Genomic DNA, 13895 nt, shown 5'->3' with positions numbered 1-13895 from the left:
CAGGTTGACACCATGAAACATTAACGCCACTGCATCTTTGCTGTTTTCTCATGTGGAAGTCTGTTTAATGTGAAAACAAGGTGATATCTAATTAGCACACAGGTAAGGAATTAAGAACATCTTTATTTAAGGGTGAAGATGTTTCTCACAAAATCGTTGCCCCAATGCATCATTGAAATTCAAGCTGGAAAGATGATTTTAATATATCACTTGTACATTTTGTATTGCTCTTCTGGTGACAATGTAGTTTGTTTTTGTCAATTACCATTTTAATAATCGGGTAAAGAAAATTAATAGGATTTTTGAAAGAAAACAATACTGTCAATATACTATTAAAACAAATTAAAATGGTAAAAGTTATTGTACTTTAAGTAAAAATAAAAGAGCAAAAATATCAATCCCAGTTTTGGATTACTTTAATTAACAAAAAAAAATGCATATAGCAGAGGATAGTTTCAATCTGCCTACCTCTGGGTTATGGACCCAGCATGCTTCCATTACAGTACTCTGCTGCACATGTAAGTGCAAGAGATCCTGAAGCACTCACTCATCATGGGAAAGTACCAATGTGTTTCTTCATTGGTTGATGGAAGAAACATCTTACAAAAACTCTCCACATTATTGACTTTTTAAAATGTTTCTAGGAATCGTTCTAGATGAATGCTTATTAGCCTTTGTCAGTATGTTCTTTTGAAAAGTGTCGCTGTGGCGCAATCAGTTAGTGTGTAAGGCTATTAACCAAAAGGTTGGTGGTTCAATCCCACCAAGGGACTTAATTGACCTTGTTATCAGATTTTGGTGATCTTTAAGTAGACAAGTCAAAATTTCAAACCCCCTGTTATGGTGTAGGGTACCTGGCCTTCTCTAATGTAATCAGAGTTAGATTTGATTCAGTGATTTTATAAAAACAGCTAGGAAGAACAATTTAGCAGTGGGTTGCAGAGAAAAAGAAATATGCTGGCAGAAAAATCCAATTGAGTGATTAAACAGCTCTTCATTTTCTGGCTTTATTTTTATACTAACAAATTTGTTCTCTGAAAAGTGTCCACAAAGCCAAGTCTCTGATTAACACCTTTGTAGGGATGGTTTTTCACCTATTACTAAATTAAACTTGCTTCATTGGAAAGGCAGCAAGATGCATCTTCATTTCAATGTCTACTGAAATAATACAGGTTGACACCAGGAAACATTAACGCCACTGCATCCTTGCTGCTTTCGCATGTGGAAGTCTGTTTAATGTGAAAACAAGGTGATATCTAATTAGCACACAGGTAAGGAATTAAGAAAATCTTTATTTAAGGGTGAAGATGTTTCTCACAAAATCGTTGCCCCAATGCATCATTGAAATTCAAGCTGGAAAGATGATTTTAATATATCACTTGTACATTTTGTATTGCTCTTCTGGTGACAATGTAGTTTGTTTTTGTCAATTACCATTTTAATAATCGGGTAAAGAAAATTAAGTGGATTTTTGAAAGAAAACAATACTGTCAATATACTATTAAAACAAATTAAAATGGTAAAAGTTATTGTACTTTAAGTAAAAATAAAAGAGCAAAAATATCAATCCCAGTTTTGGATTACTTTAATTAACAAAAAAAAATGCATATAGCAGAGGATAGTTTCAATCTGCCTACCTCTGGGTTATGGACCCAGCATGCTTCCATTACAGTACTCTGCTGCACATGTAAGTGCAAGAGGTCCTGAAGCACTCACTTATCATGGGAAAGTACCAATGTGTTTCTTCATTGGTTGATGGAAGAAACATCTTACAAAAACTCTCCACATTATTGACTTTTTAAAATGTTTCTAGGAATCGTTCTAGATGAATGCTTATTAGCCTTTGTCAGTATGTACTTTTGCAAAGTGTAGCTGTGGCGCAATCAGTTAGTGTGTAAGGCTATTAACCAAAAGGTTGGTTGTTCAATCCCACCCAGGGACTTAATTGACCTTGTTATCAGATTTTGGTGATCTTTAAGTAGACAAGTCAAAATTTCAAACCCCCTGTTATGGTGTAGGGTACCTGGCCTTCTCTGATGTAATCAGAGTTAGATTTGATTCAGTGATTTTATAAAAACAGCTAGGAAGCTCAATTTGGCAGTGGGTTGCAGAGAAAAAGAAATATGCTGGCAGAAAAATCCAATTGAGTGATTAAACAGCTCTTCATTTTCTGGCTTTATTTTTATGCTAACTAATTTGTTCTCTGAAAAGTGTCCACAAAGCCAAGTATCTGATTAACATATTTGTAGGGATGGTTTTTCACCTATTACTAAATTAAACTTGCTTCATTGGAAAGGCAGCAAGATGCATCCTCATTTCAATATCTACTGAAATAATACAGGTTGACACCAGGAAACATTAACGCCACTGCATCCTTGCTGCTTTCTCATGTGGAAGTCTGTTTAATGTGAAAACAAGGTGATATCTAATTAGCACACAGGTAAGGAATTAAGAAAATCTTTATTTAAGGGTGAAGATGTTTCTCACAAAATCGTTGCCCCAATGCATCATTGAAATTCAAGCTGGAAAGATGATTTTAATATATCACTTGTACATTTTGTATTGCTCTTATGGTGACAATGTAGTTTGTTTTTGTCAATTACCATTTTAATAATAGGGTAAAGAAAATTAAGTGGATTTTTGAAAGAAAACAATACTGTCAATATACTATTAAAACAAATTAAAATGGTAAAAGTTATTGTACTTTAAGTAAAAATAAAAGCTAAAATATCAATCCCAGTTTTGGATTACTTTAATGAACAAAAAAAAAAATCATATAGCAAAGGATAGTTTCAATCTGCCTACCTCTGGGTTATGGGCCCAGCATGCTTCCATTGCAGTACTCTGCTGCACATGTAAGTGCAAGAGATCCTGAAGCACTCACTCATCATGCGAAAGTACCAATGTGTTTCTTCATTGGTTGCTGGAAGAAACATCTTACAAAAACTCTCCAGATTATTGACTTTTTAAAGTTTTTCTAGGAAACGTTCTAGATGAATGCTTATTAGTCTTTGTCAGTATGTGCTTTTTGCAAAGTGTCTCTGTGGCGCAATCGGTTAGTGTGTTCAGCTATTTATCAAAAGGTTGGTGGTTCAATCCCACCCAGGGACGTAATTGACCTTGTGATCAGATTTTGGTGATATTTAAGTAGACAAGTCAAAATTGCAAACCCCCTCTTATGGTATAGGGTACCTGGCCTTCTCTGATGTAATCAGAGTTAGATTTGATTAAGTGATTTTATAAAAAAACAGCTAGGAAGCACAATTTAGCAGTGGGTTGCAGAGAAAAAGAAAAATGCTGGCAGAAAAATCCAATTGAGTGATTAAACAGCTCTTCATTTTCTGGCTTTATTTTTATGATTACAAATTTGTTCTCTGAAAAGTGTCCACAAAGCCAAGTATCTGATTAACATCTTTGTAGGGATGGTTTTTCACCTATTACTAAATTAAACTTGTTTCATTGGAAAGGCAGCAAGATGCATCCTCATTTCAATATCTACGGAAATAATACAGGTTGACACCAGGAAACATTAACGCCACTGCATATTTGCTGTTTTCTCATGTGGAAGTCTGTTTAATGTGAAAACAAGGTGATATCTAATTAGCACACAGGTAAGGAATTAAGAAAATCTTTATTTAAGGGTGAAGATGTTTCTCACAAAATCGTTGCCCCAATGCATCATTGAAATTCAAGCTGGAAAGATGATTTTAATATATCACTTGTACATTTTGTATTGCTCTTCTGGTGACAATGTAGTTTGTTTTTGTCAATTACCATTTTAATAATCGGGTAAAGAAAATTAATTGGATTTTTGAAAGAAAACAATACTGTCAATATACTATTAAAACAAATTAAAATGGTAAAAGTTATTGTACTTTAAGTAAAAATAAAAGAGCAAAAATATCAATCCCAGTTTTGGATTACTTTAATTAACAAAAAAAAATGCATATAGCAGAGGATAGTTTCAATCTGCCTACCTCTGGGTTATGGACCCAGCATGCTTCCATTACAGTACTCTGCTGCACATGTAAGTGCAAAAGATCCTGAAGCACTCACTCATCATGGGAAAGTACCAATGTGTTTCTTCATTGGTTGATGGAAGAAACATCTTACAAAAACTCTCCACATTATTGACTTTTTAAAATGTTTCTAGGAATCGTTCTAGATGAATGCTTATTAGCCTTTGTCAGTATGTACTTTTGCAAAGTGTCGCTGTGGCGCAATCAGTTAGTGTGTAAGGCTATTAACCAAAAGGTTGGTGGTTCAATCCCACCCAGGGACTTAATTGACCTTGTTATCAGATTTTGGTGATCTTTAAGTAGACAAGTCAAAATTTCAAACCCCCTGTTATGGTGTAGGGTACCTGGCCTTCTCTGATGTAATCAGAGTTAGATTTGATTCAGTGATTTTATAAAAACAGCTAGGAAGCACAATTTAGCAGTGGGTTGCAGAGAAAAAGAAATATGCTGGCAGAAAAATCCAATTGAGTGATTAAACAGCTCTTCATTTTCTGGCTTTATTTTTATGCTAACAAATTTGTGCTCTGAAAAGTGTCCACAAAGCCAAGTATCTGATTAACACCTTTGTAGGGATGGTTTTTCACCTATTATTAAATTAAACTTGCTTCATTGGAAAGGCAGCAAGTGATGTCATCCAAGCAGTGGGTCAAAGTTGGCTTCAAACCTCGTCTGCTTATGAAAAGAGAAAAGGGGTATGCAGGGCATGGCGGCCTTTTGCGGTGCTTGGATGACCCCTAGTTCGCATTAAATAATGCAGTCGAGTTTCCCACATTTGGGGAAATCACAGGGGTGAGCATACCCAGAATGCAATGAATGAACCGCACCCTGGGAGAACAGTCTTCATGACCATGGTATCTCCTATGCAAAATAAGTATGATTTGGGATAGGGCTGGGGAGGGCCGCTGCTCAGGCACATCTCTGTCAAGTAAAGGAGATTCAACTGAGGCAGCACAAGGGAACTCTCATCTGGGGACAACAACTGCAGGGAGAACACATATTTTCAGATGAACATGGGAGGGCAGAAGGCTGCCTAATACTGAAGCACCCCCAAACAACAAACCAAATGCAACAACTAGTGCAAGCATTCCTGGGGGAAGGCCTGCAGCAGATGGATTTGCATATGGCGATGTCATCCAAGCAGTGGGTCAAAGTTGGCTTCAACCCTCGTCTGCATATGAAAAGAGAAAAGGGGCGTGCAGGGCATGGCGGCCTTTTGCGGCACTTGGATGACCCCTAGTTCGCATTAAACACCTCCACCCTCCGTCGGTGTGGGGCTCATGTTGGCTATGCCCCAGCCCCTGAAGGATTCAAGCTGATTTCTTGCAGCAGCTGGGCACTGTAACAGCTCCAGAGCTGCTCTGTAAGGCAAGTAAAAGGGTGTGGGCCCTGCAGCACTACCTGTAGTTCGCATTGTGCGAGACCCCTAGTTCGCATTAAACACCCCCACCCTCCTTCGGTGTGGGGCTCATGTTGGCCATGCCCCAGCCCCTGAAGCATTCACGCTGATTTCTTGCAGCAGCTGGGCACTGTAACAGCTCAAGAGCTGCTCTATAAGGCAAGTAAAAGGGTGTGGGCCCTGCAGCACTACCTGTAGTTTGCATTGTGCATTGGAAGGCACAAAGTAAGCAGACGGGAGGAGAAGTCAGGATAGTGCACAAGGGTATAGACGGGAGGGGCTCAAGAAAAAAGAAGTGGAAACAGACAGCAAACTAGGCTTCCAATGCACAATGCAAACTACAGGTAGTGCTGCAGGGCCCACACCCTTTTACTTGCCTTACAGAGCAGCTCTGGAGCTGTTTAATCACTCAATTGGATTTTTCTGCCAGCATAATTTTTCTCTTACGTCCTAGAGGATGCTGGGGACTCCGTAAGGATAGACGGGCTCCGCAGGAGACATGGGCACTTTAAGAAAGACTTTAGATCTGGGTGTGCACTGGCTCCTCCCTCTATGCCCCTCCTCCAGACCTCAGTTTACTACTGTGCCCAGAGGAGACTGGGTGCTTTTCAGGGAGCTCTCCTGAGTTTCCTGACAGAAAGTATATTTGTTAGATTTTTTTATTTTCAGGGAGCCTGCTGGCAACAGACTCCCTGCATCGAGGGGCGGAGGGGAGAGATGCACACCTACTTCTGTGAGTTGATAGGCTCTGCTTCTTAGGCTACTGTACAGCATTAGCTCCAGAGGGATCGGTACGCAGGTCTCACCCTCGCCGTCCGTCCCAGAGCCGCGCCGCCGTCCCCCTCGCAGAGCCGGAAGATAGAAGCCGGGTGAGTATGAGAAGAAAAGAAGACTTCAGAGGCGGCGGAAGACTTCATGATCTTCACTGAGGTAACGCACAGCAGTAAAGCTGTGCTCCATTGCTCCAATACACCTCACACACGGCAGTCAGTGTAAGGGTGAAGGGCGCAGGGGGGACGCCCTGGGCAGCAATATAGACCTCTCTTTGGCAAAATAAATATATATGCAGCTAGGCACTGTATATATATATAAGAGCCCCCGCCATTTTTTTACTATATTTGAGCGGGACAGAAGCCCGTCGCTGAGGGGGTGGGGCTTCTCCCTCAGCACTCACCAGCGCCATTTTCTCCACAGCACCGCTGAGGGGAAGCTCCACGGACTCTCCCCTGCTTATACCACGGTAGAAAGAGGGTCTTAAAGAAGAGGGGGGCACATAATTAGGCGCATATATATATGGAAATACAGCGCTACTGGGTAAACATAAAATTATTGTGTTTTTTTCCGGGGTCATATAGCGCTGGGGTGTGTGCTGGCATACTCTCTCTCTCTGTCTCTCCAAAGGGCCTTGTTGGGGAACTGTCCTCAGATAAGAGGATTCCCTGAGTGTATGGTGTGTCGGTACACGTGTGTCGACATGTCTGAGGTAGAAGGCTCTCCTAGAGAGGAGCAGGAGCAAATTAATGTGGTGTCTCCATCGACAACGCCGACACCTGACTGGATGGCTATGTGGAATGTTTTAAGTGCTAATGTAAACTTATTACACAAGAGATTAGACAAAGCTGAAGCTAGGGAACAGTCAGGGAGTCAACCCATGCCTGTCCCTATGTCGCAGGGACCTTCGGGGTCTCAAAAGCGCCCACTATCCCAAATAGTTGACACAGATACCGACACAGATTCTGACTCCAGTGTCGACTACGATGATGCAAAGTTACAGCCAAAATTGGCTAAATGTATTCGATATATGATTATTGCAATAAAAGATGTTTTGCACATCACAGAGTCCCCTGTCCCTGACACGAGGGTACACATGTATAAGGGAAAGAAACCTGAGATAACCTTTCCCCCCTCACATGAGTTGAACGAATTATGTGAAAAAGCTTGGGAATCTCCAGACAAAAAGCTGCAGATTCCCAAAAGGATTCTTATGGCGTATCCTTTCCCGCCAATGGACAGGATACGGTGGGAATCCTCCCCTAGGGTGGATAAAGCATTGACACGCTTATCCAAAAAGGTAGCGCTGCCATCCCAGGATACGGCTACCATCAGGGACCCTGCTGACCGCAAGCAGGAGGTTACCCTAAAGTCCATTTACACACATTCTGGTACCTTACTCAGACCGGCAATTGCGTCGGCCGGGGTTGTAGCGCGGTGGCAGCATGGACAGATACCTTATCAGCAGAGATTGAGACCCTAGATAAGGATGCTATGTTATTGACCATAGGGCATATAAAAGATGCTGTCCTATATATGAGAGATGCTCAAAGTGACATTAGTCTACTGGGTTCTAGAATAAACGCTATGTCGATTTCTGCTAGACGAGTCCTATGGACCCGGCAATGGACAGGTGATGCCGACTCAAAAAGGCATATGGAGGTTTTACCTTACAGGGGTGAGGAATTGTTTGGGAAAGGTCTCTCGGACCTAGTCTCCACAGCTACAGCTGGTAAATCAAATTTTTTGCCTTATATTCCCTCACAGCCTAAGAAAGCACCACATTATCAAATGCAGTCCTTTCGATCACAGAGAAACAAGAAAGTACGAGGTGCGTCCTTTCTTGCCAGAGGTAAGGGCAGAGGGAAGAAGCTGCACAACACAGCTAGTTCCCAGGAACAGAAGTCCTCCCCGGCCTCTACAAAATCCACCGCATGACGCTGGGGCTCCGCTAAAGGAGTCCGCCCAGTTGAGGGCACGTCTTCGAGTTTTCAGCCACATCTGGGTTCATTCGCAGGTGGATCCCTAGGCAATAGAAATTGTTTCTCAGGGTTACAAGCTGAAATTCGAAGAGGTGCCTCCTCGCCGGTTTTTCAAATCGGCCCTACCATCTTCTCCCCAGGAAAGGGAGATAGTGTTAAATGCAATTCACAAATTGTATCTTCAACATATGCAGATGAGGGTTCCAGCCAACTTTGGCCCACTGCTTGGATGACATCACCGTATGTAAATCCGTCTTCTGCAGACCTTCTCCCAGGAATGCTTGTACTAGTTGTTGCATTTGGTTTGTTGTTTGGGCGTGCTTCAGTATTAGGCAGCCTTCTGCCCTCCCATGTTCATCTGAAAATATGTGTTCTCCCGGCAGTTGTTGTCCCCAGATGAGAGTTCCCTTGTGCTGCCTCAGTTGAATCTCCTTTACTTGACAGAGATGTGCCTGAGCAGCGGCCCTCCCCAGCCCTATCTCAAATCATACTTATTTTGCATAGGAGATACCATGGTCATAAAGATTGTTCTCCCAGGGTGAGGTTCATTCATTGCATTCTGGGTATGCTGACCCCTGTGATTTCCCCAAATGTGGGAAACTCAACTGCATTATTTGTGGTAGTGGGGCACTGTGTTTGTGTTTTCCTCTTGTCAGCTCTGGTAAAAGTCAGATTTCTTTGTCTCAGATCTTCCTCTAGCCTTGTTCTTCTTTCGAGAGTTCCATTGTGCTGCCTCAGTTTGATCTCCTTCACTTGACAGGGGGGTACCCGAGCAGCGACCCTCCCCAGCTCTAGCCCAACTCCTACATACCTGCCAGGTGAGATACTATGATCATGAAGGTGCTTCTCCCAGGGCAAGGCTCACCCATTGCACTCTGGGTGTGCTGCTCCTGCGATTTCCCCAAATGTGGGAAACTTGACTGCATAATTTGTGTTTCCCCTGGTCGGCTCTCGTATAATTCAGATCTCTTTGTCTCAGGTCTCTCTCCAGCCTAGTTTGCTGTCTGTTTCCACTTCTGTTTTCTTGAGCCGCTCCCTTCTATGCCCTTGCGCACTATCCTGACTTCTCCCGTCTGCTTACTTTGTGCCTTCCAACGCACAATGCGAACTACAGGTAGTGCTGCAGGGCCCACACCCTTTTACTTGCCGTACAGAGCAGCTCTGGAGCTGTTACAGTGCCCAGCTGCTGCAAGAAATCAGCTTGAATGCTTCAGGGGCTGGGGCATAGCCAACATGAGCCCCACACCGAAGGAGGGTGGAGGTATTTAATGCGAACTAGGGGTCATCCAAGCACCGCAAAAGGCCGCCATGCCCTGCATAACCCTTTTCTCTTTTCATATGCAGATGAGGGTTCCAGCCAACTTTGGCCCACTGCTTGGATGACATCACCATATGCAAATCCGTCTTCTGCAGACCTTCTCCCAGGAATGCTTTTACTAGTTGTTACATTTGGTTTGTTGTTTGGGGGTGCTTCAGTATTAGGCAGCCTTCTGCCCTCCCATGTTCATCTGAAAATATGTGTTCTCCCTGCAGTTGTTGTCCCCAGATGAGAGTTCCCTTGTGCTGCCTCAGTTGAATCTCCTTTACTTGACAGAGATGTGCCTGAGCAGCGGCCCTCCCCAGCCCTATCCCAAATCATACTTATTTTGCATAGGAGTTTCCATGGTCATGAAGATTGTTCTCCCAGGGTGAGGTTCATTCATTGCATTCTGGGTATGCTGACCCCTGTGATTTCCCCAAATGTGGGAAACTCGACTGCATTAATTGTGGTAGTGGGGGACTGTGTTTGTGCTTTCCTCTGGTCAGCTCTGGTAAAAGACAGATTTCTTTGTCTCAGATCTTCCTCTAGCCTTGTTCTTTTTTCGAGAGTTTCCTTGTGCTGCCTCAGTTGGATCTCCTTCACTTGACAGGGGGGTGCCCGAGCAGCGACCCTCCCCATCTCTAGCCCAACTCCTACTTACCTGCCAGGTGAGATACTATGATCATGAAGGTGCTTCTCCCAGGGCAAGGCTCACCCATTGCACTCTGGGTGTGCTGCTCCTACGATTTCCCCAAATGTGGGACACTTGACTGCATAATTTGTGTTTCCTCTAGTCGGCTACTCGTATAATTCAGATCTCTTTGTCTCAGGTCTCTCTCCAGCCTAGTTTGCTGTCTGTTTCCACTTCTCTTTTCTTGAGCCGCTGCCTTCTATGCCCTTGTGCACTCTCCTGACTTCTCCTGTCTGCTTACTTTGTGCCTTCCAACGCACAATGCAAACTACAGGTAGTGCTGCAGGGCCCACACCCTTTTACTTGCCTTTCAGAGCAGCTCTGGAGCTGTTACAGTGCCCAGCTGCTGCAAGAAATCAGCTTGAATGCTTCAGGGGCTGGGGCATAGCCAACATGAGCCCCACACCGACAGGGGGGGAAGATGTTTAATGCGAACTAAGGGTCATCCAAGCGCCGCAAAAGGCCGCCATGCCCTGCATACCCCTTTTCTCTTTTCATATGCAGATGAGGGTTCCAGCCAACTTTGGCCCACTGCTTGGATGACATCACCGTATGCAAATCCGTCTTCTGCAGACCTTCCCCCAGGAATGCTTGTACTAGTTGTTGCATTTGGTTTGTTGTTTGGGGTGCATTAGGCAGCCTTCTGCTCTCCCATGTTCATCTGAAAATATGTGTTCTCCCTGCAGTTGTTGTCCCCAGATGAGAGTTCCCTTGTGCTGCCTCAGTTGAATCTCCTTTACTTGACAGAGATGTGCCTGAGCAGCGGCCCTCCCCAGCCCTATCCCAAATCATACTTATTTTGCATAGGAGATACCATGGTCATGAAGATTGTTCTCCCAGGGTGAGGTTCATTCATTGCATTCTGGGTATGCTGACCCCTGTGATTTCCCCAAATGTGGGAAACTCGACTGCATTATTTGTGGTAGTGGGGGACTGTGTTTGTGCTTTCCTCTGGTCAGCTCTGGTAAAAGTCAGATTTCTTTGTCTCAGATCTTCCTCTAGCCTTGTTTTTTTTCGAGAGTTTCCTTGTGCTGCCTCAGTTGGATCTCCTTCACTTGACAGGGGGGTATCCGAGCAGCGACCCTCCCCAGCTCAAGCCCAACTCCTACTTACCTGCCAAGTGAGATACTATGATCAGGAAGGTGCTTCTACCAGGGCAAGGCTCACCCATTGCACTCTGGGTGTGCTGCTCCTACGATTTCCCCAAATGTGGGACACTTGACTGCATAATTTGTGTTTCCTCTGGTCGGCTACTCGTATAATTCAGATCTCTTTGTCTCAGGTCTCTCTCCAGCCTAGTTTGCTGTCTGTTTCCACTTCTCTTTTCTTGAGCCCCTGCCTTCTATGCCCTTGTGCACTCTCCTGACTTCTCCTGTCTGCTTACTTTGTGCCTTCCAACGCACAATGCAAACTACAGGTAGTGCTGCAGGGCCAACACCCTTTTACTTGCCTTACAGAGCAGCTCTGGAGCTGTTACAGTGCCCAGCTGCTGCAAGAAATCAGCTTGAATGCTTCAGGGGCTGGGGCATAGCCAACATGAGCAGCAAGATGCAGCACTGGACTATTAGTAATGTACTGTTGTATGCTGAGCACCACAATGCAGCACAAGACAATGAGCAGTGATACTGAGCACTGATGAGGATACTACAGAGAACTGACACTGAGCAGGAGAGACACACTACTAGTATTACTGAGCAGCAATAAGTAACCACTGATACTGGGCACTGATATTGAGATTTCCACTGAGAGAACATAGCCACGTCCTCTCCGCTCTCTCTTCAATGCACGAGTAAAAATGGCGGCAACGCGCAGCTCTTTATATGGAATCCGAATCTCGCGAGAATCCGACAGCGGGATGATGACATTTTCCCTTGTTCAGGTTTTCCGAGTCAGGCGGGAACAACCGAGCCTGCCTCGGACCAGTGTAAACCACGTGGAGTTCGTCGGGAATTCGGTTCTCGGAGAACCGAACCCGCTCCTCTATATATACTATATTACTATGTTACTGTAGTATACAGAACACCACAATGCAATGAGCAGTGATAGTGAGCACTGATGAGGATACTAGAACTGACACTGAGCAGCAAGATGCAGCACTGGACTATTAGTAATGTACTGTAGTATGCTGAGCACCACAATGCAGCACAAGACAATGAGCAGTGATACTGAGCACTGATGAGGATACTACTGAGAACTGACACTGAGCAGGAGAGACACACTACTAGTATTACTGAGCAGCAATAAGTAACCACTGATACTGAGCACTGATATTGAGATTTCCACTGAGAGAACATAGCCACGTCCTCTCCGCTCTCTCTTCAATGCACGAGTAAAAATGGCAGCAACGCGCAGCTCTTTATATGGAATCCGAATCTCACGAGAATCTGACAGCGGGATGATGACATTTTCCCTTGTTCAGGTTTTCCGAGTCAGGCAGGAACAACCGAGCCTGCCTCGGACCAATGTAAACCACGTGGAGTTCGTGGGGAATTCGGTTCTCGGAGAACCGAACCCGCTCCTCTCTACCTTATACCCATCAATTGTTTTTATTTTCAATCTAAGCCCCTGCAGTTTTCTGTAAGCATCTGCTTCGCTATGATGATCAACAAGTCACAAGGGCAAACACTCAGGGCTTGAGGCGTAGATCTTAGGACCAGCTGCTACAAGCATGGCAGAGGTGTCACTATCACTGGTGACACCCAGAGAGGTGGCGAGGGAGATTGTAATGCAGTGCGCGCAGATAAACAGCGCAATGGTAAAAAGGAGGCATGGTTTCATAGGTAGGGGCGTGGCCTGGTGGCCTGAATCTACATTTTGTTGCTCCGGGTGTCCCGGGGGTTGGGGGCTGCACCCGGGGACTAGTGTGTGAGCGGTGCTGGCTCCTGCACAGTGACAGGGCATGGCCACCCAGCATGACGCCTCCCTTCTTGACCATGCTGTAATTGCAGTCGCACTGCAGTTCAGCGTGATCATAAAAAATGGTGTAGGCTCCTGTTTGTGCAGACTGTAGAGAAAAGCTGCTGTGACCACGCCCCCTGTGTCTCCTCCGTTGCAGACCCCATTTTGAAGCCTTGCCCCCGGACTAAGAGAAAAGAATGCCCTTGCGCACTATCCTGACTTCTCCTCCCGTCTGCTTAATTTGTGCCTTCCAACGCACAATGCGAACAACAGGTGGTGCTGCAGGGCCCACACACTTTTACTTGCCTTACAGAACAGCTCTGGAGCTGTTACAGTGCCCAGCTGCTGCAAGAAATCAGCTTGAATGCATCAGGGGATGGGGCATGGCCAACATGAGCCCCACACCAAAGGAGGGTGGAGGTGTTTAATGCGAACTAGGGGTCATCCAAGCACTGCAAAAGGCCGCCATGCCCTGCATGCCCCTTTTCTCTTTTCATATGCAGATGAGGGTTCCAGTCAACTTTGGCCCACTGCTTGGATTTACATCACCGTATGCAAATCCGTCTGCTGCAGACCTTCCCCCAGGAGTGCTTGTACTAGTTGTTGCATATGGGCCCTCATTCCGAGTCGTTCGCTCTGTAAATTTCATCGCATCGCAGTGAAATTCTGCTTAGTACGCATGCGCAATATTCGCACTGCGACTGCGCCAAGTAATTTTACAATGAAGAAAGTATTTTTACTCACGGCTTTTTCTTCGCTCCGGCGATCGTAATGTGATTGACAGGAAATGGGTGTTACTGGGCGGAAACAGGCCGTTTTATGGGCGTGTGGGAAAAAA

At 44.7% G+C, this 13895-nt stretch overlaps 6 non-coding genes and 1 pseudogene across 6 annotated transcripts; 6 read left to right on the top strand and 1 right to left on the bottom strand.

Moving 5' to 3' along the window:
• Positions 1-4715: 4715 nt before the first annotated feature.
• LOC135006000 (U1 spliceosomal RNA) lies at positions 4716-4894 on the bottom strand (annotated as a pseudogene).
• Positions 4895-8655: 3761 nt separating this feature from the next.
• Positions 8656-8819, top strand: LOC135005655 (U1 spliceosomal RNA). The gene has a single exon (XR_010206185.1). It is a non-coding gene; the product is annotated as a U1 spliceosomal RNA (small nuclear RNA).
• A 152-nt stretch (positions 8820-8971) lies between these two features.
• Positions 8972-9134, top strand: LOC135005869 (U1 spliceosomal RNA). Its single transcript, XR_010206388.1, has one exon. It is a non-coding gene; the product is annotated as a U1 spliceosomal RNA (small nuclear RNA).
• A 671-nt stretch (positions 9135-9805) lies between these two features.
• LOC135005665 (U1 spliceosomal RNA) lies at positions 9806-9969 on the top strand. Its single transcript, XR_010206194.1, has one exon. It is a non-coding gene; the product is annotated as a U1 spliceosomal RNA (small nuclear RNA).
• Positions 9970-10121: 152 nt separating this feature from the next.
• Positions 10122-10285, top strand: LOC135005879 (U1 spliceosomal RNA). The gene has a single exon (XR_010206398.1). It is a non-coding gene; the product is annotated as a U1 spliceosomal RNA (small nuclear RNA).
• Positions 10286-10949: 664 nt separating this feature from the next.
• Positions 10950-11113, top strand: LOC135005870 (U1 spliceosomal RNA). The gene has a single exon (XR_010206389.1). It is a non-coding gene; the product is annotated as a U1 spliceosomal RNA (small nuclear RNA).
• Positions 11114-11264: 151 nt separating this feature from the next.
• On the top strand, positions 11265-11428 carry LOC135005986 (U1 spliceosomal RNA). The gene has a single exon (XR_010206460.1). It is a non-coding gene; the product is annotated as a U1 spliceosomal RNA (small nuclear RNA).
• Positions 11429-13895: the final 2467 nt, after the last annotated feature.

This window comes from Pseudophryne corroboree, unplaced genomic scaffold, assembly GCF_028390025.1.
Source record: "Pseudophryne corroboree isolate aPseCor3 unplaced genomic scaffold, aPseCor3.hap2 scaffold_207, whole genome shotgun sequence".
Classification (NCBI taxonomy): domain Eukaryota; kingdom Metazoa; phylum Chordata; class Amphibia; order Anura; family Myobatrachidae; genus Pseudophryne; species Pseudophryne corroboree.
The sequence above is the reverse complement of the archived record's forward strand: the minus strand, read 5'-3'. Positions and strand labels throughout refer to the sequence as shown.